At 46.5% G+C, this 14,427-nt stretch overlaps 1 pseudogene; it reads right to left on the bottom strand.

Moving 5' to 3' along the window:
* Positions 1–14,427, bottom strand: part of LOC114637913 — a 30,001-nt pseudogene that overhangs the window by 14,709 nt on the left and 865 nt on the right.

Genomic DNA, 14,427 nt, shown 5'->3' with positions numbered 1-14,427 from the left:
GAAGAAGAAGAAGAAGAAGAAGAAGAAGAAGAAGAAGAAGAAGAAGACCAGGCTGGCTTCCAACTTACTGAGAGTTGGGGTTAAATACCAACCGTCATGGCCGAGTGCTGGCCTTAAGAGCTTGAGCCACCATGCCAGGCTCTATTATCTGGAACGAAGGAAGGTTCTGGAAGCTGTGGCTGGGTGGTGAGTGAACACTGGGGGCTGGGGTTCCCAGATTGCCCTGGGGAATGAGGAGGATGCCCAGATTCAGAGTAAGAACCAGAAGGAGGGTTCTTCTTGCTAAGTCCCCAGGACTGTACACCGGCCTGTCTGGACTGACTGACTGCCTTCCCTTCCAAGGCACGAATCACATATACAAGAGAAGAAACCTCACCACCCCAGGAGAGGACGAACTTCCTCTTGACTCCCAGGTAATACTCTACCTATGATCCAACCCATTTCACATCTTCCACTGAACACTCAATAAAATAAAGTAAATAAATGAAAAAAAAAATTGAAAAAGGCAGGGGAGCCTAGTGGGCAGTTCAGGAGGCTGAAGGATCAAGACCCACTTGGGACACAGAGTGACTTCCAGCCCCGCTTAGCAAGGGAACTTAGCAAGGCTCTGCCCCCAAACAGAAAGTACAGCTGGGCGTGGTGGTGTACACCTGTAACCCTAGCACTTGGCTGGTGGAGGGAGAAGGTACAGGAATTTAAAGCTATCCTCAGCTACATAACAAGTTCAAGGCCAGCCTGGACTACAGGAGACCTGTCTCAATGAAATGAATAATAAATGAAAGAGGTGAAAAATAAAGAGAGCTTGTATGTAGCTCAGGAGTTAGCGTTTGTTTAGCATGTGCAAGGCCCTGGGGCCATCCCCAGGAGAGGGAAAGGAAGGGGGATTTCAAGGCTCTTGGCTTATACGGGCTCCATGCTGGAGGCAACAGATTGATTTTCCTACTCTGAGGAAACCCCAGCTTTGCTTTAAGGCCTCTCAATTGGTTGGATGAAGTCCATCCAGATGCTGGAGGCTAATCTTTCCTTAAGTCACCAGATCGTGAGTTTAATGACCTCTACGAAGCCTCTCACGGAAGCGCTGGCTGCGTGGTTAACGGGATAACTGGGCCCCGTAGCCCATCTGAGCTGACACAGAGGCTGCGCCGCCGCAGCGGGACGGTGTGATCTACGGCAACGGACTGAACACATTTAACACAGATCGCTGACGCGCCTTGACATCTTTATCCGCCCGTGTCTCTTCCCCTGGAAGCCACGGTCTACTTCCTGTCTTTATAGATCGGTTTGCATTTTCTAGGATTTTATAATAGGCACTGGGTCCTGAATGAATAATGCATAGGGAAGAAGAAAGAAAAGAAAAGAAAAAAACCCAAACCTTATTAACATAACTGGCAAAAGCTAATCCTGAAATTGAATCCCACGTTTGCGGGTCCAGAGGCACTGTGCATTCTCCAAGGCTGTTCATCATTTTTGTCTTCCCTATGAAAAAACGCTTGACAGAAACAAACCAAAACGGATGGGTTTCATTTAGTTCACAGTTTCATAGATGCCAGTCCCATAGATCTTCCTTCTCTCGACTTTGAGCCAGGGTGTTCAGCTCTAGAGCAGTTCTCAACCTTCCTAATGCTATGACCCATTAACACAGTTCCTCATGCTATGGTGACCACCCCACGCCATAAAATTACGTCGTTGCTACTTTGTAAATGTAATTTTGCTACTGTTATGAACCGTGAGGTAAATATCTGATCTATAACTCGCTCCTTTGGGGGTCGCGACCCACGAGTTGAGAAACCCTGACGTAGAGGCAGCAGAGGGGGAGAGGAGGCCATTCACCTCCAGATGGACTGGCAACACCGCGCTGGGACGTGTGGGGACCAGACACAAACCTCATAGTCCCATCCTCAGCCACTGCTTCCTCCAAGGAAGCTCCGCGGAAGTTAATTTTCCCTAAACAGCCCCACTGACTGAGGAGCTAGTGCCGAACACGTGACCCAATGGGGGACATTGCGTATTTAAGCCAGTAACATTGTTCAGGAGATGGTATTTTCTCAGAGTAAAGAATGTCAGCACTTGATCGCTCAACTCTTGGATATTCTGATTTCATTCCCCCCGTCCCTCGGGTTTCCTCTGGGCCCTTCAGAACACTAGGTTTCGTATGTCTTCAATTTCAGTTGCCGCTGGTGTGATGAGCTGAGAACTTTAAGAAGCAATTAGACCGTCCAGGTCTATACCTCATGAGTAGGCTTAGAGGTGCGGGGTGTGCAGTCTTCATTGCTAATTAGACTGGGTTGAGAACTACTCAGAATATCAGTCAAGCACACCCTCTGGCATCGGTAGGACATTTCCGGAAGGGATAGGTCAGGAGGGGAAGACTCACATAAAATGTGAGTGGCACCACCTCAGAGGCAGTTGACGCACGTGAAAAAGTGGGGGTTGGGAGAGGGAGGAAGCCTGCAGGTGCAGCAGTTATGTCTCTGTTTCTTGGTTCTACCAAGATGAGCTGAAGAGTCTAAAATCATGAGCAAAATAAATCCTTTCTCCTCAAAACAGTTTTTAATGATTTACTTTTTATTTTATGTGTATTGGTGTTTTGCCTGTATGTCTGTCTGTGTGAGGGTGTCAGATCCTCTAGAACTGGAGTTACAGACAGTTGTGAGCTGATATGCAAGTGCTGGGAATTGAACCTGGGTCCTCCAGAACAGTCTATGCTCTTAACCACTCAGCCATCTGTCTAGCCCCCAATCCTTTCTCCTTTAAGTTGTCTCAGCTAAGTATTTAAAATGTCACACACAACAGTGCAGAACTGTGATCCCAGCACTCTGGAAGCCGAAGCCAAAGGATTGAATTTGAGCCCAACCCGGACTGTGTGTCAAGATCCGGTCTTGAAAATCAAAAGGATGCTGGGTGGTGGTGGTGGACTCCTTTAATCCCAGCACCTGGGAGGCAGAGGTAGCTGGATCTCTGTGATTCCAAGATCAGCCTGGTCTAGAGAGCAAGTTCCAGGACAGCCTGTGCTACACAGAGGAACAGTGTCTTGAAAAAACAAAAAATAAAAAGGTAAAAATAAAAAGTAAAGGGAGAAAGAAGAAAAGCACCATGTGACACACAGTTAACCCCTTTCTTGCCCTTCTGCTTCTCACCATGGAAGAGCAAAGCAAAAAAAAAAAAAAAAAAAAAAAACACTTCACCAAATGCCAACCAACCGTGTGCACATGTGTTTACAGATGCGTGTCTATGCATATGTAAGTGGGACCCAAGACATTCAATGTCTTTTTCTATTGACCTGAGTCTTACTTTTGAGACTCAGAGTTCAGTGACTTGGCAAAGCTTGCTGGCAGACAAGCCATAGAGGTCCTTCTGCCTCCTGCTCCCCAGGAATGGGGTTACAGGCACGAGTCATCACACCCAGCTTTTTGTGTGGGCTCTGGGGATCCGAACACAGGTGCTTGTGCTCAGGCATCAAGCACATTACCAACTGAGCCTTTTCTCCAGCCCCCAGATGTCAATATCTGGACCTTAGAGATCTCAGCTTCCAGAACTACTATGTGAAATGAAACAAATCCTCCCCGCTCCATCCCAGGCTAGCTTTGAACTTGATGCATAGCTGAGGGTAACCTTGAACTTCTGACCCTCCAGCGTTAAATTCCCGAGTGCTGAGATCATAGGTCTGTAATACGGCTAGTGTGTATTGGTAAGGAGCAAACCCAGGGCCACTATACAACCAGTCTGCCAACTGAACCACAGCTCCAGGCTTGATTTTTGTTGTTTATAAGTTACTTTTCCTCAGGCCTTCTGTGACAGCAGCACAAAGCACGCTTGTAACCATGGGCTTTTTCACCTGCAGCCCAGCTCCCAAATAATGACTCTTATGAGAAGCTCTATAATGAAGCTTATGTTTTATGAATAAACACGTAGGCCCTAAGCTAGGCTTGCTCTCTGACTAGCTCGTGACTTAATTGGCCCATTTATACTATTCCAAGTTCTGTCACATGGCTGGTTACCTCTCCTCAATTTCATATGTCCAACTTCCTCTGAGTCTGAGTGGCAACTCTCCTGAGCCTGACTCTTCCCCAGAGTCCTCTCTGTCTGCCAGATGTGCTACCTTCTAATCTTGCCTCAGCTTATCGGCCATCAGATTTTTATTGACGAGTGATGCTTGCACACCGTCCGTACACAAGGGATTATTCCTGCACACCTTAGCTGCAATCTTCTCCAAATCTTCTCCACCTTGGATAATTCCCTCTGGAGTGTTCTGTATCTGTGACCTATAGCAGTGTTTACTGATGTGACAAGTGGCCCTAAAGCTTGGTGGGTGTAAACAACAGCAATTTATTAGGGCTGAAGATTCTTAGAGTTAGTCAGGCCTGTGGTGCACGACTTTAATCCCAGCACTTGGGAGTCAGAGGTAGGCTGTCTGGCTACAGAAACCAGGGATCTGCCCATCTCTGCCTCTCCTCTCACAAGAGCTTAGGGTCACAAGCACACACCACCAGTCCTGGCTCTTTTTTTTTCCTTTAAGATGGGGTCTCAGTATGCATCTCTGGCTTGAACAGAGCTCATTATGTAGACCAGGCTGACCTGACGGACAGCTGCCTTCCACTGCCTCCCAAATGCTGGGATTTCTGGAGTCTGACCCATTGGGTGAAGTTTTCCTGAGGAGACATGGACAAATAAATGTCTACTCACTACAGGAAGGGCTGACAACAGATCAAAGTATGATGCCACCCAAGTCTAGCTTGGCACATCAATGGGTTTATTGAGATTACTCCCAGAGCTTCCACAGATAAGGGATCCCTTACTGAAGTGTGGCTGGCTTCAAAGTAGACACACTGACTCTCACCCAGGGTCCTCACAGCAGCACAGAATGGAGTTGAGTATATAGAGTCTGGAAGACCCATTTAAGAATCAACTCCACATGTAGATGGTACAGAGGTAATGGATCTCAGATGAGAGTCTGATGACCCTCCACCACCACTTGTACGTAAGAACATCGACAGACCGCATCTTAGTGGGTCTCTTGTAGTCACAAATGCTCTGAGGAGAAGATAGTGATGGTAATTATACTCCGAGGACATCTTCCACAACATCCACCCCATGCCTTGAGTATTTGGGAATGGGGAGCTCTTGGCTATTCTGTTTGTAGTCCTTTTTTTGCCACCTTGACACAAGCCAGAGTTGTCTGCAAAGAGAAACTTCAACTGAGAAAATGCCTCCATAAGGTCAGGCTTTAGACAAGTCTGTGGAGGCACTTCCTTAATGAGCGTCTGACATGGAAGGTCCCAGCCCCTTGTGAGTGATGCCATTCATAGACAGATTATCCTGGGGTGCATAAGAAAGCAGGCAGAGCAAGCCACGAGGAGCAAGCCAGTAAGCAGCATTCCTCCATGGCCTCTACTTCAGTGTCTGCTTCCAGGGGCCTGCCATGAGTTCCTGCCTTGACTTTCCTCAGTGATGAAGTATGACCTGAGAGTTACATGTTGAAATAAATTCTTTCCTCTCCAAGTTGTTTTTGGTCATGATGTTCCGTCACAGCAACAGATATACCTATTTAGAAAGCTATCCTAGCTGCAAGAGAGTCTAGTAATAACTTCTAGCCAGGCATTCCTCTTACTTGAAACATTCCAGCAAACTTACTGGCTTACCAAGTTTGTCTTCTATGGTATCATTTGGTCTGTCATCAGTTCTTTCCTTGGGGTGAATAGACATCTGTGTTAAATCTCTCCAGGAAAAGTGCCATATAATACACACTGTACTTGAATGAGACCACTATTACTAAGGAATATGTAGAGATAGATGCAGTCTAGCAGTCTCCGCTACCCACTTGCACCCTGGTGGTGAGGACACAGATATGGACACCAGAAGTGCCAGGTTGCAGAACATTTTGCACTAGAATGTGGGAGAATCCTGTGAGTACAAGAGTTCATGTGTGCTCTGTTCACCTAGCACCTGGAACAATGCCTGCATACAATCAGTTTTCAATAACTGTTGAATGACGGTAGCCCTGGCTGATGCAGAGCAATAGAAAACACTCTTCTCCGTTGTTCAAAGTGTGGTAGATGTCTTAATAGAAAAATGCAGTCAATGCTTTCCCAATTATTTACTTAGAAAATTATCACTCTTGTCACGGAACTCCAATCGTGGGACAACGGACACCTCCGTCACCTTTTGTGGAATTCATAACCATAGTACCTCCTTCAACCTACTTGAGAGTAAGTCACAGAACTGAAATGTTTCAGGCCTGAATACTTGATATTTCTCTACCAAGAACATGCTGGTATATGAACCACCCTGCTCAGAATAGTTAAAACATAGTTAATTCCAATAACATGTCTAACATGTACCCTCTGAAGATTTGCCCACTTAGACTAATAATAGTCATTTGTTTTGTTGTTTGTTCTTCAAGATAGGAATTTCCTGTCTATCTATGGCTGTCTTGGAACTCAACTTTGTAGACCAGGTTGGCTTCCAACTCAGAGATCCATCTGCCTCTGCCTCCCATGTGCTGGGATTAAAGGTGTGAGCCACCACTACCCAGATTATCATAGTTTTATTCCTTAAAAAATATATTGTATTAGATTCACAGAAGCTGAGAATATCATGGTGGTTATCAGGGTCTGGGCTGGAGATGGGAACTGGAGAGTCCTGTTCAAGGGATATAAAATATCAAAGAGTAAGAAAGATGACGTCAAGAGTTCTAGTCTGCAACACAGGGCTGCAGTTAATAACAGTGTGCCCAGGACACAGATACACAGAGAAATCTTGTCTAAAAAAAAAAAAAGACAAACAAAAGACAACCCCCCACTCCCCACCCCCACCCCCCCACCAAGCCCCATTGTGCCCAGGAGATGGCTCAGTGGATAAAACAAGATAGCTTGTTTTACAAGTCTGAGGACTGCGTTCAATCCCCAGAGCCCCCCTTGAAGGTAAGAGCTGACACTCTGACATCCGCTCATGCCACGGAGTGTGTACCCTCTCTACCAGATATCACACACAGCAACCTTTGTAACTTAAAAAGAAAAAGATCAAAACAGTCGACTTCAAATGTTGTTGTTGCAAAAGAGCGTTTGCCGAAGGCTGGACCGTGGAGCAGCTGTAGAATGCTCGCACATGCGCATGGCTGGGGCAGTCAGTTCAAGGTCATTCTTGGCTAGATGGTAAGTTTAAGGCCAACCTGGGCTATTTTTTTTTTGAGGTCTTTATCTCTAAAAACAGTGTGGCAAGCTGGGAGTGGAGATTAAGGCTTTCCTGCTCTTACAGAGGAGCCAAGTTCTGTTCCCAGAACTCATGTCACATGGTTCATAACCACCTGTAACTCCAGCTTCAGGGAACCCAAGGCCTCCGGAATCCACAGGAAGCCCCACACACATGTGCACAGACACAGAATCAATTTTTAAAAAGAAAATGTCTTAGAAAGGAACAAGTCATGCATGTCAGAATTGGGTCAATTTACAAATTACACAATGAATAATATATATGTATATGTATATATATATATATGTATATATGTATATATATACATACACACACACACACACATATATGTGTGTGTGTTTAATTTTTTTAAAAAGATTTTATTTATTTTATGTATATGAGTTCATTGTAGCTGTCTTCAGACATACCAGAAGAGGACATCTGATCCCATTACAGATGGCTGTGACCCACCATATGGTTGCTGGGAGTTGAACTCAGGACCTCTGGAAGAGCAGTCAGTGCTCTTAACCACTGAGCCATCTCTCCAGCCCCTATGTTTAAATTTTTTTAATCAAAATTTATTTTATATGTCGCCAGGTGTGGCGGCTCACACTGTTAATCCCAGCACTCAGGAGGAAGAGGCATGTGTATTACTTCTGTGAGTTCGAGGCCAGCGTGGTCTACAAATCGAGTTCCAGGACAGCTAGGACTGATACACAGAGAAACCCTGTCTCAAAAAACCAAAACAAGAAAACAAACAAAAACCCTTCATTTTTTTTATATGTATGTATATTTTGCTTGCTTCTATATCTGCAGAACATGCTCTTGCCTAGTAAGTACCCTTGGAGGTTGGAAGGGGACATTGGACCCTCTGGGATTGCAGCCACATGTGCTTGTGAGCCTCCATGTCAATGCTGGGAAGCTAACCCGGTCTTCTGCAAGAGAGGCAAGCGCTCCTAACCACTGATCCATCTCTCCACCCCCTTGTTTTATTTATTTTTATTTTTGAACAGGGCACCATGTAGCCATGGCTAAGTTTGAACTCGCTGCACAGTGCAGGATGACCTTGAGTTCCTCCTCTTTCTGTCTGCCCTCCTGAGTTCTGGGATTAGAGGTGTGGGCCCCACAGCTCTGTAGACATTTTCACACGTGTGTGTCACTGTCCTCTGCCCTGTAACCATACGTCCAATTTACCTATATTATGTGCATTCCTTAAAATCCAGGACACGAATAAGCTCATCACAGTCGAAGTTCAAGGTCACATTGCCTTCTCTCCACTGATCTAGAATGGTCCACCGCCTTTCCGTTTTGTTTTATTCTTTCCTGACATTGACATTTGTGGAGACTCCAAGGTAACTACTCTATAGACTATTTCCCTTGGATTCATCTGATTCCTTCTTGTTGATTTAAGTTCAGGGTAAATATGAATCTCCCCAGAATAATTCAGAAGTGGTGCCGTGCCCTTGCTGCGGCGTCCCACTGGAAAGAACATCTTGTCTCTCTGTCGCCTTCTTATTGGTGATTCGGAGAAGCTGGAGCAGGCTTGGTGTCTCCATTAGAAAAGTCTGTCCTTGGCTGGGGAGACAGCTCAGAGGGTAACATGCTTGCTGTGCAGGTTTCGAGGATCTGAGTTCAGATCTCCAGCATCCTCATAAAAGTCAGGTGCTGATGCAGGGGTGGGGATAGGTAGACAGGTTGACTCCAGGTAACAGTGGGAGACCCTGTCCCCAAAATAGAGACAACTGGTGTTGACATCTGGCCTCCACACGTGCATAGGTAATCATTCACCTGCATATTTATGTATAAGTGTGCATTCTCTCTCTCTCTCTCTCTCACACACACACACACACACACACACACACACACACACACAGTCTCTATTCTTGAGCCAGGTGTTGTGACCCATGCCTGTAATTAGCGCTACAGGGAGGTAGAGACAGGAAAAGGATTAGTCTAAGGCCAGCCTGGGCTATATTGGATGATTCTATCTCAGACACTAAAGCAAGCAGGAGTTCACATTTCTGTCCGTCTTTCAAGTTAAGGGGTTATCTGTGGGCGATACTGACACCCTAGAACATTTCTGCCAAGGCTGTAACATCAGGTGACCCTTGCCAATCAACATGGTGTGTAGAATTTCTACAAAGATGAAGTCAGCACTGTCAAAATAAGATGTTCTCACCCGTGTGAGTGTGCACGTGAGTGTATGTGTGTCTGTGCATGTGCAAATATGTGTGGTGTGTTTGTATCTGTATGTGTGTGTGGTGTGTGAGTGTATGTGTGCATGTGTGTGGTGTGTTTATGTGTGTGTGTGGTCTGTTTGTGTGTATGTATATGTGTGGTGTGTTTGTATGTGTATTTGGTGGAGGTGTGTGTGTGTGGTGTGTTTATGTGTATGTTTGTATTTGTATATGTGTGTGCATGTGTGGTGTGTGTGTGTTTGGAGTGTATGTGGTGTATGTATGTGTGTGTGTATATGGGGAGGGCAGAGAATGGCCGTGGGTGTCATTCCTCATAAATACTATTCATCTTATTATTTTTAAAAAGTTGTTTTACTTGTTATTATCAGATGCATATGTGATTTCGGTGCACAGTGTGCACCTGGGGGGTATCAGAGGACGACTTTGTGGGGTTGGTTCTCTCCTCCCACCCCATGTTGGTTCCAGGAATCGATCCCAGGTTGTCAGGTTTGCGTAGTAAGGGCTCTGTTCTCTGTGGCATCTCAATGGTCCCTTCTTCTTCTTTTTTCTTTCTTTCTTTCTTTTTTTGAGCCAGGGAGACAGGTTCTCTCACTGAACCTGAAGCTCTCCCACTGGAGTACACTGGCTGCTGAGAGAGTTCTAATCACCTCATTTTTCTGCCCCCCCTCCCCCAGTGCTAGGGCTACAAGAGTGTACTATTGCACCTAACTTTTTACTTGGGTTCTGAGAACTGAACTCAGGTTCTCAAGCTTGCCAGACAAACACTTTCCAGACTGAGTTTTCTCTTCAGACCTCTTCATGGTTTTTAGACAAGGCCTTCCTATATATAGCCCTTGAACCTGTCCTCTCCTTGAGGGCTAGAACGCTAGCATTTGGTTCAGCAGACACCTAGCCCTCTTCAGTCCCCTGGAGACCTTTCTCCATATGAAGAGACACCATAGCATGAAGCTTTTCATGCACCTCTCTGTTTTTTTTTCTACCACCATTGCCCCTTTTGGTCCAGAATCCCTGGGGGAAACTGGTCTCAAATCTTTCCCGTAAGCATCCTTAGGCTCCAGAGGGTTCAGGACCACGGACAGGGAGCATAGATGCTAACTGCAGAATAATTTTTCTTCAGTACTAGTTTGTGCCTTACCAAAAATTTTCCCATGTTGTTTAAATTTATTAACTTTTTTCTGTATTTATTTTGGGGATTGATTGGTTCTATGTATACCAGGCTGGTCCACAACTCATTATGTAGCCCAGACTGGACTTGAACTCACCATTCTCCTGAGTGTTGGTGTGACCACTGTGAGCATTCCCCATTTTATATGTTCCTGAACTTCACTAGCTATACTCTCCCACCTCCAGAGGCCACAAAGATAGCAAGCATATTCTTAGACTGCTGTCCACTGAGGCTCTGTCTGATATGCTAATTTCTCCAGTCAGGTGCTCTTCTACAGGATGTGAATGGTGGGCCTGGAAAAAGCCAGAGATCAGTTGGCAGATCAGCCATTTTTTTCTTCCCCCTTGTGGAAATTCTTTTATGGTAATCAGTCCATCACTGAGGCATTTCCTGGCTGATGGGACTTTCTGATCACACTGGTGAAAATTAGTTCCTAATTAAGAAGCCAGCATCCTGACCTTAGGGAGAAAGGGACTCCCTGGAGGCTCACATCTGTAGCTGGGCTCTTGGAGTTGTTATACCTGAATGGTCAACTGTATTGACACTTCTCTAAGCCCATTGATGCCTTGGAATAGATAGCTTTTTGCAAGAATCAACTAGCTGGGCATGGTGACATATGTTTATAAACCGTTGGTAGCCTCTTGGGAGCCTGAGGCTAACTGATCTTCAGTTCACAGCTATCCTGGGTGACATAGGCTATGTCTCAAGAAAACAAGACATGCCAGGCGGTGGTGGCGCATGCCTTTAATCCCAGCACTTGGGAGACAGAGGCAGGCGGATTTCTGAGTTCGAGGCCAGCCTGGTCTACAGAGTGAGTTCCAGGACAGCCAGAGCTATACAGAGAAACCCTGTCTCGAAAAACAAACAAACAATCAAACAAACAAAAAACAGAAAAACAACAACAAAAAGAAAGAAAGGAAGAAAGAAAGAAAGAAAGAAAGAAAGAAAGAAAGAAAGAAAGAAAGAAAACAAGACACACTAAACTGGTTTTCTGTGGTATGCTTGTCAGCTGTGTCAGCTGGGTCAGCATGCCCCACTTCCTCCCTCGGTGTGTCTGGGCGCCCCCGCATACTGGGCTGGAAGGATGAAGCAGAGCTCTGAACAAGTGGGGTCTGCAGGAACCTGGTCTGGCTGAGAGTGGGTGCTGAGGTGAGGGTGGGGGTGGAGGTGGAGAATAGAAAGCCTTCTCTGAGGATTTTAATAAAACATCTCTCTTAAACAATGTATGTACATACACTTTATTCAGGGTGGGCTTGTATGCATACACTCTATTTGGGGTGATCGAAGGCTATATATGAACCTTGGAGAGTGGAAAGGAGATTTCGGGGTGAATGTAAACCATCAGCTGGAATTTAAAGAGCTATGAGTGCCTCATTTGTGTGGAGACGCATTCCAGGAATCCCAGTTACTTGCTGGGCTGGTTCTTATTGGCAAAAAGGAAGTTGAACTTGTAGGTCTGCCAAGGACTGCTCGATCTTCCCCAGGTAGAGGGTGTGGGGGCTGGGCTCATTAGACAAGATCAGAGAAAGGGAAGCCCTGTTGCAAAAAGGGAGGCCTCCATTTTGTACAGAGCTCAGAGGAGCTCTCTGGACATGGTAGACTGTGACCTTCATTAGCAGGGTTTCCCAACAGATCCCTTTCCCTCCCTTTCTTTCTCTCTCCCCTTCTTTTCCTCCGCCCTTCCTTCCTCCCTGGTCTTGTGTATCCTAGGCTAGCCTGGTCTTATGTATTCTAGGCTAGCCTGAGACTCACTACATGGGTGAGGTTGACCTAATCCTTCAGATTTTTCTGCCTCTGCCTCCAAGTGTCTCTCTCTTCTCTCCTAACTTCTCTTCTGCTCCATGTCTGGAATCGGGCCTCTGTCTGCCTTCACTATGCCATTCAGTTGGGTTCTGGGGAAACAAGAACAGGAGAGAGGGGAGAATAGTCCTGCTTTCTGCTGAGCCTGCCAGGAGCACTCTTCAGAATCTGTGTTCTCAGTATTGATAAGGACCAGGGCATGCCACTTCTGAATCCCAATGGCTCTGGCAGGAACTGCTCCCGGCCTGATTTCTTTTACTGCTGTCCCCCAACCCCACCCACATCTGTACACTGTTGCTTAGTCCATCTTCATCACCGCTGGCTGTGGCAATGGCTCAGTGATCAACCACCTAAATGTAGCAGCTCTGGCTACATTGGTTGCCGCAACAGACTGCCATGAACTTAATGGCTTAACCACTCCAAACTTCCAGCCACGGACGAATGCATCAGCACCACCACAGGGTCCTAAGGACTCCATGTACGATGCAATGTTATATGACCTTGAAAAGAAAGGCTAGCCTGAGATTTCTACACTGTGGGTGAACCTTGAGGACAATATAAGTGAAACAAACAAGTTACAAAGGATGAATACTATGAGGTCCTATTCTGTCATCCTTAGAAATACAGTATGCCTGCACTGGCACCTGACCCTGGGCCACAGCCCAGTGTGCAGACATTCAGAACAGACACTTGGAGTAATACATTCCAGGTGATCAGGGATAGGAGCGCCTGGAGACCACACCCAACACCACACACCTGTCACAATGCGGTCCCCAGGACAGAGTGCCACAAGACAGAGTGTCGGAAGCTACCCTGCCTGTTCCCTGGAGCCCTCACGGCCACGCTCATGTCTTGCCACCTCCTGCCAGGCCTCTCTAACCAATTCCTTTCTGTTCCTCAGTTACAGATGGTATTGGAGCTAGTCAATGACAGTTCTCAACACGCAGAGGAGAAAGAAAGGAATTAGTGCACCACAGGGAAAATGCTTTGATCTCTGCACCTGATAAAGACCATGTTCCCTTGTCCTGTGTGCCCTGGCTGGCACTGGGGAGGGTGTGGGGGCTTTGAAAGGCTGCCATAGGGTCTCTGTGTGATGAGGTTCTGCATACTTACCCCAGGGGATCAGAAGACAGATGCCCAGGATTGAAATCCTCAGGCTCGGAGGCTTGACTTTTATTCTCCAGAACTAGCTATGTAGATTAGGCTACTTCAAATCCAAAGAGCCTGCCTCTGCCTCTGGACAGAGGGACACAGGAGAGCATTTGGGAGACAAGATGTGTCTAGGATGCTGGCATCATAGAAGACACTTTCAGACATAACCATTGCTGATGTGAGCAGTGCTTTAAGTACCACTTTGTAGACAGTACATAAGCACTTCGGGCAGAGGACAGGGTCTCATGTAGCCCAGGCTGGCCCAGAACTCAACAAGTAGACAAGAATGACCTTGAGCTGAACATCCTGTCTCTACCTCCTGAGGGCAGGGGTTGCAGCCATGAACTATCACACCCCACAGCAGACAAATGTACATCCTGTCTCAAAGATCCGGTCTCTCTGGGAGGTCAGACACGCCTGCCTGTACTAAGGGTCAGGTTGGCTGATAACACATGCTGTAGACATCTTTGGATAAAGCTTATGATAGGTGGGGCTGAGGACGTGACTGAGGGGCCATTCTTGCCTAGCACACATGAAGCCTTGGGTTCAATCTCCAGCACAGTATGGAGACAGATGTGGTGGCACACGCCTGCCGTCCCAGCAACAGAGAGGGGTAGGGGAGGTAGATCAGGAGTGCAGAGCATCCACAGTGACACAGTGAGTTTGAAGCCAGCCTGAGGTTCAGGAGACTGTGTGTCATCAAGAAACACAGTCCTAGGGAATGGAACCCTGAGGCACCACTCTGGGAAGCACACTTTGTCCTCACACAGGTTCCAGAAGAGAAGATCACAAAGCACAGGGGATCTCATTCACCATGGTGTCTGTAGTGAAGCATGGTTGGCTGTTGTGAGACCCTGGCTCAGTGGTTATACCTGCCAGCCCAGCATCCCAGAGGGGCAACAGGAGAAAGTGGAATTTAAGGTA

This window comes from Grammomys surdaster, unplaced genomic scaffold, assembly GCF_004785775.1.
Source record: "Grammomys surdaster isolate TR1022 unplaced genomic scaffold, NIH_TR_1.0 125430, whole genome shotgun sequence".
NCBI lineage: Eukaryota > Metazoa > Chordata > Mammalia > Rodentia > Muridae > Grammomys > Grammomys surdaster.
This window is presented reverse-complemented; position numbering and strand designations above follow the sequence as displayed.